This window comes from Lepidochelys olivacea (genome assembly GCF_965140295.1).
Source record: "Lepidochelys olivacea isolate rLepOli2 genome assembly, chromosome: 16".
Taxonomy (NCBI): domain Eukaryota; kingdom Metazoa; phylum Chordata; order Testudines; family Cheloniidae; genus Lepidochelys; species Lepidochelys olivacea.
Genome location: NC_140426.1, coordinates 20,063,921 through 20,077,817, shown reverse-complemented (window position 1 = coordinate 20,077,817; position 13,897 = coordinate 20,063,921). Strand labels below are relative to the sequence as shown.

The following is a 13,897-nucleotide window of genomic DNA, read 5'->3' as shown; positions in this document are numbered from 1 at the left end:
TTCCACCCTTCTTCATAGTATCAGCACAGAGCCCCGCTACCGATCAGGCAGACTCACTACTGCCCTCTCTCCCCCACAGAGGTGGTTCCCAACAGATCACACCTGAGGGACCAGCTTGCCTCAGGTCTGTGGCTATGTGGTAGTCTCCAAGGTGCTCTCCCTAGTTCCCCTCATCACACACAAAAGGCAAACACCCAAGCTGACGAACAGAAATGAAAAGCTGCTTCTTTGTTGGTCCCTGAGCACCCGGGGTAGTAAGTGGCGCTTTCTGTAAGCACGTGTTTTCATTTCCCAGGAAAGGAGGGTGCTGTGAGCCCCAGGACTTTCACTTTGATGCTGGGCATGTCCACCAGAAGCCTCTGTTCAAACGGTAGCCTTCGAGTTCAGAGGGCAGAGAAACAGAGCCAGATCCTCCACTGGTGCAAGGCCGCATAGCGCTGTTAAAGCAGCAGTGATTTGCACCAGCTGAGGATCTGGTCCATGGAGAGGAGGGACCAGCCGTGACTAACCCTTGCCCCTCCAGTACCCCCAGATATGGATATTCTACTACACTCCCATGGGGGATGACATTTTGCCACGGTAGTGGCCTGCTCCTTCTGCTCAACAGAGCACACTGTGGGCCCTCACGGACTGCGCTTCGCATTTCCAACTGGCAAATCAATGTCAATCCCCAGAAACGTCTTGAGTGGGTGAGACAGAACGAACATGCTTAAAGCACTGCAGCTTCTCGCTTCAGATCAGCAGCAATAATCGACCGGGGGAGCCGCTTTCCAAGTACCCAGTACGACAGAGGAGGCCCCACAGCAGATGTCTGATCCCAACTCGATGACAAAAAGCATTTCTCTCCTCTGGGAAATCTGTTCACATGTGTTTGCCTGCGACACAGCTAGGCTCCGCCTTGTAAAGTACAGTTGCCACGGCAGAGCCCCAACTTAGACACCTGTTCAAATCCTCCCAAGGGACTGCAGGGTTATTTTTCCTCTGATTTATGTTGTGTGTAAAGTGAGGAATGAGCAACAAAGCTTTTACAGGGTAAGGTGATACATGAGGGACGGGGGCATTTCTCGAGGGGCAGAGGTGTTCCATCACCTCTCCACCCAGGGAAAAAAAGGGTTCCTCTTAGCTCAGTTCTGCCCCTCTCCTCACGCAGGTACTCAAGGGAAGGACGATACCTTTGCTGAACAGATGTCGAGAAGCACACCTTCAGGAAGGTCAGACTCCACACCCAGGTCCGTAGGCTGGTTGAGTTTTCCGGAGCTTATGTCAACTTGCTCTGACGGCTGCTCCTCAACATTATCCCTTGAGGAATAACCCTTGCTGAGTGCACCTGGGTTTTGCTCCTGCAGAGTCAATCCACCAGCCTGTAGTGCCATGCAAAACTTAGGCTGTGCACCCAAACTTTGACCTCAGCCCTGGAATTCACTGTATTCGATCATCATCCCCATCCCCGGTAGGGGTTTCCAGTGATTGGGAAGAAGGCAACCACTGATCTCAATGACCGGGTCCAGAAACAAAGTCATTTTGCCAGGAACTTGTGGGGAGATGGAGGGGAGGGTTGAATGACGCATGATTCGAGTGACTTTTGGCTGACCTCAAATCAACAAAAGTCGAGGAAGAACTGACCAAACCCCTTAGTAGGTCGGATATAGAGGAAACAGTTGCATAACACATCCCAGCTAGTGCATGCTACAGCTTCACCTGTTCTCGACACTGATCTGGAGAGCCCGGCAGTCCATATTCACCGAACTGAGTTGGGCTACACATTGCTTTCACCGGTATCTTAATGGAGAAAGGAGTTCAGAGCGAAGAAGAAAAAGGTCTGAGCTCTATTCCTGACTCTGCTGCTGGGCGACCTTGGGCCAGGCACTATATGTCTCAGTTCCCAATCTGTAAAAGGGGGGGCAGATTTTCGTTCCTTGCTCTCTTTTGTCTGCCTTGTCAGTTTAGATTGTAAACTCTCTGAGGCCGAGACTGTGTCTTACTATATGTTTGTACAGCACCTAGCGCAACGGAGCCCTGATCTCAGCTGCCTTTTAATCTCTACATGATACAGAGAAACCTATCTGCACAGGAGCTGTAACAGTTCTATAGCACTGGGCTGCAGGGTTGGTCATAGGGACCCTATTCGTTTTTCATCACAGAACATAACAATTGGTCCACCTAGCCTGGTATCTTGTCTCCAACAGTGGCCAATGCCAGAGGCTTCCCAGGGAAGTGTATCAACCGGACCAGGACCCAAACCACAACGTTCAGATCTGGATTCAAACTTCAAGGATGCTTGGATCCAGATTTGGGAGGTTGTTTAGGGCCCATTTTCTATATAATCCCCTATTAACACACCCAGCTGTACGATATTATACCTTGGGGACGTTTCTTCTGGATCCCGGTTAGTGATCTCAGTATCCCCTGCCCGTACTCCAGAATTATCTAGGGGAGCTTTGCCTGCTCCCAGGAGCAGATATGATCTTTCAGGCAACTCTCCAGTGATCCCTGCGTGACACATCGGAAGCAGCCCTTGCTTCCCCTGTCCTCCGCCTTCTGCAACGGTCTGGGGAGAATTTCTTTTTCCAGGCTTGTTAAGGAGCCAGCTCCCCTCCCTGCCCTTCACGGAGGAAACTTAGCAAGAGCAACACAAGGTGTTTGGAATGTGCTATACGCACACACCCCTCCTTGTCCCACCTGTCGGCAAGTTGCACGTACTGTGGTTGCTTCATAATTCTGGCTCTGTTCCCAATTAAACGAAGCACTCAGGTGGTTCACGTTCTCCAGCCGCGGTGAGCCTGCCTTCAGCAGCCTTTTCCATCCACGCTGATGGAGTTTTAAAAGCTGTGCCAGGATTTTGATGATGATGGTATTGATGATGGTTGTTGTTGCTGCTGTTTTCCCAGACATTAATGCCTCCTCATTTCACCCACAAGACGTTCACGGGAGGATCGTTCCCAGGGTACAGCACCCACCCCTGGCTACAAAACCCAGCCAAAAAAACCTCGGTAGGCAGGGAGGGAGCATGTCTCCCTGATCTTAGCAGTTCTGCCCTGCCAGCCCCTGAAATCCACCTCAGAACCAGCGGGAGCACTAGGTCAAGATTTTAGGTGAGGCCCTAGCTGCACATGTTTTCCTTAATTAAGGGCTCTCTTGGAAAGTGATCTGTTGGGGCTACCATACTGTTCAGTGGGGCGTGGGTGCCTCCCTCGAGTCATCCTGCTTCTGCTGCTACGGAGCCCTCCATCCTTATTGTAAAATGCCCCACTGTGCAGTCTGGGATCTCAGAGCAGCTGCCCACCCCTGGATCTGATCTTTATCCATTCTATTGCTTTGCCAGCGTGCCCCCTCACTTTAGCTTGCAGGCAGCATGGATCCTTCATCTGGAAGGGTTTCTAACCGCTGGGACTGGGACGCAGAGTTGGGATGAAGGTGGCTTTATTTTACACTGATGCCCATTGGCAGAACCGCTGTTATTCCAAGCGACAGGCCCCAAGAAGCTTTAATTCAGTGCCCAGCCCATTGAACCAGGGCTCTGAGCCCTGACAGCAAATCTGAGACCCCCCAGGGTGTACACAAGGCACTGAGCCACCCCCAAATTGTTACCATCCCCACGGGCCTGCTTAAAAAACCACAAGGGAAAGGCTGGACACTCAAACTCATAGGTGGGGGAAGAGAAGGAACTGACTTTGGGGGTCGTACCTGAAAAGCCCATTCCCCAGCCACACAGGGGTTCTGACCCATTTGACCACTGGGCCAGAGACAGCTATGCCTGTGGCTCTCTAGCGACCCACTCTGGCTGTTTGAAAAGGCAGCACGATGGACTAGTCTGCCCCGTAGCTGGGAGTGAGCCTCCCAGCTTGGGCAGACAGACGCAGGCTTGTGGGGCCCGAGCTGGCATGCTAAAAATAGGTGGGTGGATGTTGCAGCTACAGCTGGAGTCCTGGCTCTCAAGCCCTCCTGACTGGGGCTGCGACATCCACACGGTTATTGTTAGCACGCAAACTTGAGCCCCACCAGCACACGTCTGTCTGCCTGGGCTGTGGGGGGGCTCGCGGCCAGCTGCAGTGTAGACATACTCTGGGTGGCTTTTCCCGCAGGCAGGGCAAGGAGACAGGACCCAGAGAGGTGCCCGCTAAGATCAAAGCACTTCAGGGAAACGACCATGCTTAAGAAATCAGCCAGGAGTGCAAAGTTATGATTCGAAGACATTCCTGGTTTTGTGTGGCTTTCTTGAAGGACGGCCCAGAGGAGAAGATGCTCTTCAAGCCCCGGCAGATAATAACAGCTCCAGACAAAACACTTCCTGTTCTAACAATGGGAGACAATTAGCACAAGTCATGATGAGGGGATCATCTTTTAGCTGCTCTGTTCTATCAAAACAAAAAAGCTTAATGGTCAAGTTTGTGGGGGGAGAGGGCGTTGTTAAAGTTTTTGTGCCATTTCTTGGCCCAGCGCTGTCCATTTAATGGTGCAATCCAAAGCGCATTGTCTCTCTAGAGAAACTATGATGGAGAGACTCAAAAGCTAACATTAGGGCTGCTGCTCAGGACTCCTGGGTTCTATCCCAGCCCGGCTCCTGCCTCACTTAACAGTTTTGTGCCTCAGTTTTGTACGTAGGGTAGAACAATATCTGCGCTTGCCAAGAGGGTCGTGAGAATTGATGAGTAGTTTGTCAAGTGCTTTGACAGCCACAGGTCAAAAGCACCACATGGAAATTGGAGGCCAGAATATCCCAAATAGCACAGCTCCTATGTAGGCACCAAAACGGAGCGCTGGAAGTGTGGCCAACAGAATTCTGCTGTCCCAGCAACCTCTGACCTGGCCACTCCGCTCATCATGTAGTTTCACGGGAAGGCAAGTTGGCTCCAGCTGAGGACAGATATGTCCACTGGCTTGACTCACTTGCCTCTCAGCTAGGAAGGCCTGGCATTCAAACCCTGGCTCCGATCACAAGTGCAGTGAGGTTAGAGGTTTTGCCTTGTCCCTTAGTTGTTAATTGCTCACAACACTACACAATCTGGCTTTATTGGCGGTCCCTGCTCAGGAGATGCGCAGAGCTGCATGGACGGTGAGCTGCAGGCCAAGACTGAGGGGAATTGCTGGAAGGAGAGTAGCCGAGCAGGGCTGAGAGGCTCACAGGATGGAGTCCTCCTCTCATGACCATTTAGCCTTGCTAAATTCACGCACACTAAAACCAGAAATGAAATCTCTTCCCAAAGAGAGCGCCCATAAACCAGCACATCACTTAACGCACACCCCCTCCCCTTGTGGACAAACAGCTGAGTGATGGAACTGCCCTCCAGAGCAGAATGCATCAGAGTCACCATCAATGCACATTCATGGAGCCACAGTTCTTCCTACAGGGTCTGCTGCCCTTTTGTGCGGGGGCAGCCCCAGCTCCTATTGATTTAGTAGGAGTCGAGGGTGCTTTGCGCAGGTGGAGAACCAGGCCTTTACGGTGGAATTGGTCACACCCACTCCAGTCCCCTGTGTGGTCTGGCAACAGCTGCGGCCAGGTTCCAGTCTATTCACGGTTCTAGATGCATTAGCCCTTCTGCCTGTTGATTTGCTAAGAAGGGCCGGGGAGGGGGAAGAGCAGCTACGCTGCAGGCTTCTTCGAGTGCTGTGTTCTTTATGGGAACCATGCCCATTTACTAGCGCACAGCCAGGGAAAGGGCTCCGGACTTGGTTATTTATGAGTGTCTGAGAGAGGGGCATATGCTTAGGCCACTTGCAAGGATCCCTAAACTGGTACTGAAGCCCTCCCTCAGCAGGTGGCTACATCTCTCCAAAGCAGCCTCTACCAATCCAGCTTATGTGCTCAATTTCTATCCATTAGGCTTCCCCTTCCTCCCGCCCCACACACGCCTCCCCCAGCCATCCAAAAGCTGTTGGCCATCAGTGTGTTCCCTGCAGAGATGGCAACCTCACTACAGAATGCAAGTTCTCCTCTGAAAAGCACACTCCCTGCGTGGATCTACTTACAAGCTATTGGAAACAGAAGCAGACAAGGATGCAAAAATTAGGCACAAATCCTTAAAAAAAGAAACAAACGCCTTCTGGGCTAGCCGGCATCCTAAGCATCAGATAAGCCACACGCACCTCCCACTCTGACCTCAATGCAAAAGAGTCCAGCAACACAGGTGATCAGCCCCCTCGGCTAGACCTATATCTCAAAGACTTTATTCAAGCATTTGCGGATACCGACTAACACAGCTGCTACTCTGAAACCTGTTTTTATTCTAGCATTGCAGTTCTTCATTCTGCTGACACTCCAAAGAGAAAGACAGACACTCCCATGAGTCCACTCCACTCCCAACCACGCAGTGCCCCACAGCACAGTTCTCAGCATAATTCAGTCCACAGACCACCCAGCAGGGATGCACTAGTCCAACCCATGGACTAGAGTTTGGGAACCACAGTGTGCCAGAGATCAAATGCAGACAGGAACAGCAATCAGCTCATTTCGAGTCCTCTTCACCTCCCATCTCTCCAGGAATCTGAACTCCAGTTGGCTCGCAATTATCTGTTATCATGAGTTCCCTACTTCAGGAAGTGGCCCCTTTTCTTCATATCGGATGTTGTATTTCACTCCAGACAAGGTCCCAGAATGAATTCCCAATGGCCAGACTGGAGGGAGGAGACAGATTTCCAAGGTCTAACCACTAGGAAATATAATATTGGGGAGCACCCCTGCACTGGCCAGTGGAAAGACTTGGGTCTTTCCCATAACTAATTCCTATGACTCTTTACCACACAGTTCCATGAAAAATTACTGTCCCACAAAAGGGAGAATTCCTGATGGCAGGGTAGATGCCAAAGACTTATAGGAATAACCAGGGTGATGTGATAGTAGCTAGCTCCTTATTCTGAAGGCCTGAGCCTCCTGGCCTTCAGAATAATCCTAACGAGAGGTAAGAATCTGACAGCTGCGTAGGGCACTTGATCCGGATGCAGGAATTTCTGAGTTCTGATCAGTAGGGATTGGCTCACCAGGGAACCATTCCAAAGCCTATTGAAGTCTTTCCATTAGCATCATTAGGGCGTAGTATCAGGACCTAGGGTGCTTTCAGGCAAGTTACATACCATTTTATGCCTGAATGTCCCCATCTGTAGATCAGTGATAACACTGTTTCTTTACCTATCTTGCAAGGATCTTCATTTGTTCCCTTCTGCAAAGGACGGTACGTGCTACATGCTATAGATAGAATCTACAGTCTAACACTGTGGTTTTGATTCTCAACAATATAAACTGTTCACTCTTCCTAAATACGTAGATTTTATCCTAACTCTAATCTATACGAGAGGAGCACTGAATCTGAAACTGTCCCTTTAAATCTGTCCATCGGAAGCACAAGAGGCGGCATCCGCCTTGCAAACCCAACTGTGCATCATTCAACTCTCATTTTGATGGTTAAAAATTCATTAATGAGAGCAGATTGGTATTATATCGCTGCCTTAATTAAAGAGGGCTACGGAACAGCATTTTAAATAGCAATGTCATTTTCTAATTGACACAGCTACATTATAAAGAAAAATACTTAAACAGAACTTGAAACCGAGCTGGTTTCTCCTGATGGCAGGGCTCATTTTGGCTTAAATTTTTAATCCACTCATGAAATATTTACCGGCAAGGAAAGGGATAATGTTTCTCAAGGTGTACAGTTCCTCTTCTCCTGCCTGTGTCCACAACAGCAGATGCATTCCAAGGTTATTGTTGTGGGGAGTGCTGCTTCATGGCTGCTGACTGGAAATTCCTTAGGACCATTTCAAGAACATGCTTGGGCATCTACATGTGTATAACACCAGAAACCGGCAGTCGCTTTTTCATCCCCCATGAGGAGCACCACCATCACGGCCACAGCTGTCGAACCTTCCCACAGCAACTAAGAAAAGTCCTCCCACTTCTCCACCAAGGAAACTGTATTTCTTCTTTTAGCAACCAAACCCTAACAACATCGCCCCAAGCACCAAAATCCTCCAGACTTGCAGAGACACATGCTGCATGACAACTTTCTCCGCCGAGGAACCAAAGAGCTAAATGCTGAGTGATGCTGAGCACTTGCGAATCGCATACAGTGCTGAGCATGGGATGATGGATGGATCTCCTCTGACTTCACTGCAAGTTGCATTGTTTAGGATTTGGCCCCACGCCTTCTGCCTTCCATCTCAGGCCACGTCCAGATGCCAAATCTCAGCAGAAGACACCCACATGCTCACACGCATACACCCTGCCCTGCAACTACCAACCCTCTCCCACCCTATCTAACACGTCCACACACTCTGACCCCTTTAGCCGGCACACGCATTCATACCCTCCCATCACGGTGTCATTAGCAGACACCTCCTGTTTACCATTTTAAAAATCAGGTCACCTCATCAGCACCCGGGCAGCAAATATGGCATGAAAACTGCAGCCCATGCAATCAGGGCGAGCTGCAGTGCTTAATTCTCCTTTGTCCTCCGTCTGGCATCGCCACTGCACCTGTGTGACGCGGGTGCCAAGTGATGGTTACACGCCAGCGCCGAGGAGCGGAGAATTCTCACTTGCTAACATTTGATGGCTGCTTTGGCCAAAGTGGCGTGCATGTAAACAGAGGCACGGGGGGGGGGGGGGGGGAGCAGTGGATAGCCACGCCCACGCGTGTGCCTGGGTCACATCCCAGCACCAGAGAAGCCAACGGCAGTTTGGCAACTGAATTCAGTCGGACCCTGGATTTGACCATGTGAGTCTAGTGCAGCACCAGAGCAAAGGAGCAATGGGGTCCTGTGGATGGCAAAGTCAGGAGACGGGGCGGGGGGTCTATTCCTAGCTCAGTCACTGACTTTCTAAGCAACCTTCAGGAAGTCACACACCCTGGCGGCCTGTCAGGTTACCTCCCTTCTGTAAAATGTCACTGGATCCCTCCTTTAGGAAGTGCTTCGACAGCGGGGGCTGCAATGGGAAGTGCTAATGGTTAACAGCCAGCGCTGGAGGTACCTGTTCAAGGTGATCTGGGAGGGGCAGACTCCCAAGACCTGGGCTTTAGCTGGGGGAGGAGGAGGAAGGTGACATTACACCTGTCTGTGTTTGTTTGTTGAGATCCATGCCCGGCCCTCCCTGCTGTCCCCCTGCTGCCTCGTCACACTCTGCCGTTTCACAACTGATCAGGATTTTCAGAAGCAAAAATGTCATCACACGGCAGGGCGGTTTGGTTTGGGTTTTGTTTTGTTTTTTAAGGCAGAAGATTTGGTTGGGGAGGGGGGGAAGGAAGGCAAGTCACAGCGAGCAAAGGGCAGCCACATCAGTTTCTTCCACCCGCCTCCATGCGGTTTTCCGAGCAGCCTCTTACAAAGTCGTCTCTTCGCCTCCCTTCTCTCTGTGTCTTTGGAACAGCTCCCTGATTTGGACAATAGCCAGACTAAGGGCCAGATCCCTAATTCTGCGGTGTAACGCTGCAGTAATGCCACAGACGCCGACGCGGATTTACACCAGCATAACTGAGGTCAGGAGGTGTCCTGAAGGCCTTCAAGCTGGAGGTGTAATTCTCAGCTCGGAGAGACATACCCGTGCTAGCTCTTGTCGAGCTAGCATGCTAAAAATAGCGATTAGCCATGGCGGTGTGAGGGGGCGCTAGCTGACTGACTATGTGCCTCGCTTACGTACTTGGGACGGCTAGAGCCTCTCCTGGCGCTCACGCCTGCAAGGCTACAGTCTATTTCTAGTGTGCTAGGTAGACCAGAGCTAGCGCAGGTAGATCTCCTTGCGCTGGGAATTACACCCCCAGACCAAAGTGTAGATGTCCCCTGAGTGTCCATGGCTTCGTATTCAGCAGTGACTTTCATTGGAATGGTCACAGCTTGACTGGCACATAAACCACAGGGAATTAATTCTCAATCAACCGAAAGCTGGTTTGGTTTTGTTTAGTTTTCCCCAGTGCTGAGAATTAGCTTTGGAGGATGAACAAATAGGAGGCGTTCTTGCAAGAAGAGCCCGGAATAAAAATGATGAGGGGGCTGGAGCACATGACTTACGAGGAGAGGTTGAGAGAACTGGGCTTATTAGTCTGCGGAAGAGAAGAATGAGGGGGGATTTGATAGCTGCTTTCAACGACCTGAAAGGGGGTTCCAAAGAGGATGGATCTAGTCTGTTCTCAGTGGTAGCAGATGACAGAACAAGGAGTAACAGTCTCAAGTTGCAGTGGGGGTGGTTTAGGTTGGATATTAGGAAAAACTTTTTCACTGGGAGGGTGGTGAAGCACTGGAATGGGTTACCTAGGGAGGTGGTGGAAGAATCTCCTTCCTTAGAGGTTTTCAAGGTCAGGCTTGACAAAGCCCGGGCTAGGATGATTTAGTTGGGGATTGGTCCTGCTTTGAGCAGGGAGTTGGACGAGATGACCTCCTGAGGTCCCTTCCAACCCTGATATTCTACGATTCCATGAAAAGAAAGACCAGGGGAGAAGCCTTCAGAAACTTGCACTGCAAAACTCACCACTGCCTGCAATTTCTCTCTGCCTTTTCTCATCCCCCAGACCCAGAGCTTATGTCTCTGTTCCCCACGCCACCACAGGCTAATACCTCACATGAGCCTGCTCCTTCATTTTACATCCTGTCACGAGAGGTTGAAATTGTCCAACTGGCTGGCAGAGGATCTGGACAGGCTATTTAATCAGAGAGAGCGATTCCGCTGTAATTTCTTCTGATGAAGGATTACAGATGCTACATTTCTAGCCATCTGGCAGCGGGTCTATGTTTCCTGCTTCCCTGCAGCTCGCGTTCTCGGGAGGAGAAGAGAGCAAGAGAGATCAAAAATTAATGGGAGGACGGAAGGGGCTGGGGTGGGAGAGAGACGGGGTTGGGGAGGGGACGTAGAGAAACCCACCCCACGTGCCAAGTAATCCATCCTCTACAGCTGCCTCCTTGGAAGATACAGAGCATGGCACTGCAGAAGACATGATGGCAAAGGAAAGAAGTCGGAGCACTTGAATGATTCCCGAGCAATAAGCAGGCACAGAGGATGGCACAGCACGCTGCGATTTGATCTCTTAATAGCCAATCTGTCCCCATTTGTTTGTCCCAGCCATGGATCCAAAGCAGCAGCTGCTGCCACAACAAGCCACGAGTGAGATGCCAATCCACCCCATTTTACCTTGTCCATCCCACCAGGAAAGCAGGCCACCGTTTCAGGAAGCAGCAAAGCCACCTGGAGTAGTATAGACGGGTGTCTTGCTCTTAGCCCCCAATTCCTGTGCATCGCATAGGGCAGTGCTCTGTCCCCTGTCGGCAAACTCTGTGTCAGTGATTTATTATCGGTAGTGTAGTAGCGGTCATGAGCCCCAATCCTGGACTAGGGCCCTACTGTGCACAAATCTGGAGTAACCACATTGATATGCGCGCCAATTAAATTAAACTGGATTTACACCCAAGTAAATTCATCATCGGTATTATTGCAGGTGCTCCAGTGCCTAGAAAGCTGTTGTGTTTGGTGCTGTATGAAAGTATAGGGAGAGAGATTCCCTGCCTCAAAGGGTTTGCAATCTAACTACACAGTCAAAGAGAGCAGTATGATTATCCCCATTTTACAGATGGGGAAGAGAGGCACGGATTTTTAAAAGTGATTAGCAATTTGGGGTGCCTGGATTTTGTGGGGCTCACCTTTAGTTTTCTTAAACCAGTCTGTGTTTGGAAAGTGCTGAGCACCCACCCTCTGAAAATGAGGCTTTTTACGGCGCCTCCAACTGGGCACCCAAAATAATTAGTCACTTTTGAAAGTTCTAGCCGGACAGACTAAGGAATGTGGCCAAGGTCACACCCTGAGTCTGTGTCAGAGCCAGGAGCGGAACCCATTTCCCCAGTGCCCTAGGGTAGTGCCTTAACCCCAAGGCCATGCTTCCTCTTCGAGTGAGCTCTTTCACCAATGGCACTCGAGTAGCTCCACTGAGGTTAGTGATTCATGCAGGCATCAGTGAGCAGAGAATCAGGCCCATTGACTTCGCTGGAGTTACTCTGTATTTACATTAGCGTAGCTGGGTCACAAGGCGGGTGGTCTTGTGGAAGCACCTGATGCTGCACGCACATAGAGTGCTGAAGCTGGGATTAGGACCTGGTTGTGACTGGAGAGCACATTCAGGCTCCCAGAGGATGGGTAAGAAGTGTCTCGCTTAACTTCCCAATGGGAATTAGGTGCCTAAATACCTTGACAGGTTTCAGAGTAGCAGCCATGTTAGTCTGTATCCGCAAAAAGAAAAGGAGGACTTGTGGCACCAAGGTGCCACAAGTCCTCCTTGTCTTTTTGTAAATACCTTGAGGATCCTGGCTATGCCCTGCCTTTCTCAGCAAGACACAGGACTTCTGACGATCATACAGTCCTGGGGATGGCACGGCCCATGGAGGAGACAGAATTGCAGGGACGGCCACACCACACACCACTGCCACTGGGAAAGCACAGTGCAAGCCACCTGGACCGGCAGCCTAGACTAGAACCGGTATTCCAACAGCTCCAGCGTTTGGGGCCCAACACCAAACTGCAGATGCTGTCACTCTTTCAGGCACTAGTACAAGGCATCTGTGCTTATGCTAATATGACTAGATGCGGAGGGGCCCAGGCACAAATGCAAGGGAGCCCATCAGCCCTACTAGCCTAACGAATAATTTACACACAGATGATCAGTTCTACAGCTCACACACACACACCCAGCACCGGAGGTGGAATCAGAAACTCGGAGGTGCTTGGCTGCTCCACGCTCTGCTTTGCAAACAAAGGGCAGCTCTCTCTTATTGCCAAGAGCTGGAGCAGAACCGTTGCAGGCTCAGTGCATTAAAAATAACTGAGGGGAAGGGCTCTCACTTCATTACTTTCGACAGAACTGGGTCTTGGTCACGCCAGCTGTTCACTTCGGAGAAATCAAAGGAGCTGTTTGTCATGGATTCCCTCACACAGCTCAGGTGTGAAGTGCCCAAATTCAAGCTCATCCAGACCTTGGGGGCTTTTTATTCCTCCTCTCTCCTTGACTAGAGCTAAACCCAACTTTGTAAAATGTACCGGTCATTTGTGTCCAGAGCTGCTCCTGTCTATGCCCAGCGTGGTCACTGGAGCCCCTACTCTGCCTGCTGTGACCACACCCCTCGGTTTGTCATGTCGCCATCAGAGGTTTTCCTGAATGATCTCAGTGCTAGTGGAAGTGAGGGACGGGTAGCACAAGCATGGAGTGGGTATAAATCTGGCAAGCCTCATGAATAGGCACATAGGAATCGCCGTAGCAAATCAGATCAATAGTCTACTTAGACTGTTGTTCTGTCTCTGACAGTAGCCAGAGCCAGATGCTTCAGAGGAAGGTGCAGAATTCACAAATATGGAATAATCTACCCATAAGGGAAATTTCTTCCTAACTCCAACCAGTCAGAGGTTGGCTTATGCTCTGAAGCATGAGGGTTTATGCATATATATACGAATGGAATAGTTGTATACTAATGTATAACTATTATGAAAAGCATTATGCTAATTTAATAAATTACATTAGTCAGATTATCCTATCTATTGTCATTTAATGTTGCTGTTGTTGATTGTGTTCCATGAGCGCCCAGAGGCCCCAACTGAGCTCAGAGACAGGCACTTTTATGTACACGTAGGAGTAACTGACAGTCCCTGCCGTAAAGACCCTAATCCCTTTTCTGTTCCTGCTAAACTCTTGGCCTCAACATTACCTTGTGGTGATGAGTTCCAAGGGTTATTTATGCACTATGTAAATAAATATTTCCTTTTACCAACTGTGCAAGCTTCCCCCCTCCCAGCTCTGTTAAGGCACCTAGTTCATAAGTCGCAGCACCCCTTGCTAGTCCACCAGGCACCCATGCGCCTCTGCTGATGAACCTCACTTGTGAAATGCAACATCCCTGCTAGGCCACTTCTTCCCCCTACAACTCTGCCAATGCA

At 50.3% G+C, this 13,897-nt stretch overlaps 1 protein-coding gene across 2 annotated transcripts in view; it reads right to left on the bottom strand.

Moving 5' to 3' along the window:
• RXRA (retinoid X receptor alpha) overlaps window positions 1-13,897 on the bottom strand; it is a 225,121-nt gene that overhangs the window by 163,263 nt on the left and 47,961 nt on the right. The window lies entirely within an intron of this gene.